This window comes from Vipera ursinii (assembly GCF_947247035.1).
Source record: "Vipera ursinii genome assembly, chromosome: Z".
Lineage (NCBI taxonomy): Eukaryota > Metazoa > Chordata > Lepidosauria > Squamata > Viperidae > Vipera > Vipera ursinii.
The window spans coordinates 31264800-31268844 of NC_139517.1; positions in this window are offsets into that span (position 1 = coordinate 31264800).

Genomic DNA, 4045 nt, shown 5'->3' on the forward strand with positions numbered 1-4045 from the left:
TAGCCTCATGCTCATTTCCATCTTCTGTAGATAATATTTTTGCCTCCTGCAATAACTATAAATTGTTGGGGATAGCGGAAATACTTGTCTCCTGATTCCTGCCTATTTGACCACCTTGTGAGAGCAGCCCATCTGTTTTTGTTTTTCCCTGTTTGGCTCCCATCGTGCTCCTTCTTTTTGTCTCTATCTTCCTCTATGATTTTTAAGCTCTTCTCAAAAGATAGCTGTGCACCATCAAGAAGGAGAAAAATGCAGTGTTAAGGTACTTTATTGGTGCTGCCAATAAAGCAAGGAGGTATCACATGCCCAGTGGTGAGAAAAGTGAGGTTTCCATAGGTTTAAAAGAGGGAAAGAGTTTTGAATTACTTAGCCCATATTTTGCCTATGTTATGTTTGGCCAGTGGCTCTCTACCTGTAAAAACATTGTGCCTACACAGGGTCGTGTATTGTTTTGAATAAGTGATTGCACCAAATCTTTAGCTCCTTTGAAGTCAAGATGATGGCCACCATCATGTTGCATATAAAAAAAAGAGATGGAATTTTAATTGTGTGGTTGTGCCTGCCATGTTAATTTTTTGGACTCTCCCATGGACACTCCTGCCCTCATGCATTTTCTTGAACAGCATGAGCAAATTATATGTTTACATTTAATTACATGCTTCTTGAGCTGCATTGATTGCAATTGGGTACAATTCAAAATACTGAATATCATCTATGATGCTTTCAATCTTGCAAAGTTTTCCTGACAAGAAGCACATTCAGAATTATTAGCTCTAACTTTGTTGTAACAAAATCTTGCAAGTCTGAAAGTACATCTCTCCCCCATTGTGTTTACAATCCAGGAAACAATGGAAGGTCTTCTCTGAGATATTTGCCATGTCCCCATTCCTTATCTGACCGTTTTCCTGGTCCGTAGCTCTTCCTTCTGTCTCCCACAGTCATTCTCACAGACTATTACAGAAGACCTTCATGACAAAGAGCTTGGTTACTTGAGGCACCACATATGTCCATATGTTTCTTCCCATCTAGTGAGGTCATCTAAAGTGGGCATGCTCCATGTCCTGTCCATTAAGCAGCCCCACTTTACATGACCTAGGAAGAGCCTTGGTGGAGCAGTGGGCTAATGCCTCCTTAAGTAACACCAGCTGCCTGCAATTAGTGCAGGTTCGAGTCCCACCAGGCTCAAGGTTGACTCAGCCTTCCATCTTTCCGAGTGTAGTGTATGCTCTTAAGCATACACAGGATGTCAGCACAGCAGGGGGCTGGACAGCTCCAGGCTACAACCGCTTTTGGCGGGAAAGCCTGAATAGAGCAAGCTGTTGACAGCCCCAGGGCATGGTCAGCTCTGGCAGGAAGCCAGGGTTTAAATCCATTGGCCACCTGCACTGGCGGGAAGCCCAGGTTTGAATCTATTGGTTGAGATTCACCTGGGCAGGTATAAAGAGACGCCAGGTAACCCCTTTGCCCCAGCTTCATTCCTGATCCAATAAAGAAGTTACTACCCAGCTCCAGTGTCCGTCTCTCTGTGTGACCACGCGACTTTGCACCGAGGTAGGTAAAATGAGGACCCAGATTGTTGGGGGCAATAAGCTGACTTTGTAAAAATGCTGCTTGGGGGGGGGGGTGAAAGCCCTAATAAGCAGGCATATACATAGAATGAAGGCTATTGCTAAGCACATTGATTTGTGCTTAGATTGTAAGCCGCCCTGAGTCTTCGGAGAAGGGCAGGATATAAATGGGATTTAAAAAAAAGTGTGCCTTCTCATGATGTCTCCTGTTCTGTGGGATGATATACCCCTAGAGAACCATACTGCTTTTGCCCTTTTGGCTTTTCCCAAATTGTTAAAATAAAGAACTGGTTGGTTTTTTTAGGCCTTGGTTGAGCCCCTTTGGTTTTCTGTTACTGTCTTCTAAAGATCTGTTGTCAGTCTTACCAGATAGAATAGACAGAGAACATAACAGATGAGTTAATTCTACTTTATTGTAAGGCTACATTAATACAATCTTGCAAGTCTGAAAGTACAAATCTCCCACTATCTTCTTTACATCCTGAGAATCTAGGAAGGGTATCCTTTGAGTGAAGGATATGCCCTGTCTTATTTCATCATTCCCTAGTCAGTTTCTCTTCACACTGCCTCCCAAAGTCTTTCCCACCTGTATTCTTTTTTTCTTGGATATATGTTATTTTTTTGTATTTAATTGAAGCTGGCCAGAGTTGCTGTGGACTCAGGCAGGCTCAAAATAGAAACAAGCAAACAAACATTTGTACATTGTTTTATGTGTGCAAGGATTCAAAAAAGGTGTTCTTAAAAGTTTCACTCAAAAACTAATGTTGCTGTTTCTAAGTGTCACCCAATTTTCTTTCTTTTACCACCTTTATATAAAATCACTTCCCAATAAGGAACTCAGGATTTTTCTGCTGTCATTTTTAATCTCTCAGCAGTGTGCTGAGCTAAATTTGGTTATTTAGAAATAGGGTAGGCAGATGGATATAGGAAGATTTGAAGCTTGTCAATTGATTAAAGGTGAAAGGAATACATTTTCCATGACCACAGTGGAGCCTGTGCTCCTGTGCCTATAAAAAGGGCCTTTCCCATCTCCTGAGAATAACCACATAATCCCCTTTCCATGTTGAGATTATGAAAGATTTCCACTTTCAGATCTGCTTACAAAAGGTTGAACAAGAAAATAACACAGAATTTAAAAAAAAACCTTGGGTATCCCTTAGCACATAAACAAGATGTAAAACAAAACTCGACTTTAAAATAAGGAACATCTGGGCAGCTGCTCCCCATCCTGGTGCGGGCTGCTTCTGCCAATGTCTGTTACTTACCATTTAGATTGTCTTCGGCAGGGGGAGGTTTGAAGTTTAGACAGAAATGGATTCAAATAAGTTGGCGCTTAACATCATTTGTTCTTCTGGAGTCAGAAAGTTGGTTCATCCACTCTTTGACCTGTTGGCATTGTGTGTGTTATTTTTAGGTGGTTTCTAGGTAAATAGTAGAGGGAAAAATGCCAAAAGTTATGCAGGGGCATTTGAGGGGTGTGGGGTGTCAAGAAAATCACTGTTAACAGTCTTAACAGCTTGACTGAAGTGCTGATCTTTTTATGTGCTTGTCACATAAAAAGTTTCAAAGTATTTGTGTTCTAATGGAGGCTAGGACCTTCTTGTATGTATTAAGCACCTTCTCTTTCTAATGAGCAAATCATCACTTCCAAAATGGCTGTTTTCAGACAATTTGCTTCACCAGCTGAAGACTTAGTGATTACTTTTGTACAAACTCTTAAGCCTGGTTGGTAATAACCTTAATTTGGTTGTTTTATGATCCATCTGATATAATTCATGGTTCTATGTGAAACATAAAAAACTGGTTAATGCAGTATTTAAGAGTACTGTACATGTGCAGTGTCAGTGTATTCATTTAGGCTCAGGAAGAAATGTCGAAAGACAACTTACAATAGGGAGGTGTGACCCTTTTCAAGCTTAGGAACACATTAAATCTTTAAAGGATGGTAGAGCATAGTTTTCAAAAAGCGGGCAAGTCAGACAGATAAAGAAATAAATGGGCCCAAGAAAAAATGTGTGCTGATTGAATTAAATAAATATAGTTACTCTCAGAGCATTTCACATTTTGCCCCTTATTAAACATTTCAATTGGGTGACAAGTTTTAGAGGATCTTGATTCTTTATCCTAAGCACTGGATGTCCTTCTATTTCTCAGGTCAATACAATGCAATCAGGCCATTTGGCTTCTAATCTGGAGCTTCAAACATAATCTTGTTTTGGGGCATTACTTCCAATCTGGTACTTGGATCACAGTCTGGAACTGCCAAGTCTATTCTCCAATAAGGGTTTATTGTACAGTAATAATGATATATTTACTCCAATGTTATGGTATCTACACAATACTATCTCTCGTTTATAATTCTCTTTAATTCTGTAGGTGATGTTTCCCATGACTGTTGAGGTGGAGGAGAAATAACAAAGTGTAGATGTCTTTAGTACTTCTCTTTTGCTTTTATAAAAGTATAGTGTTAGATTGGG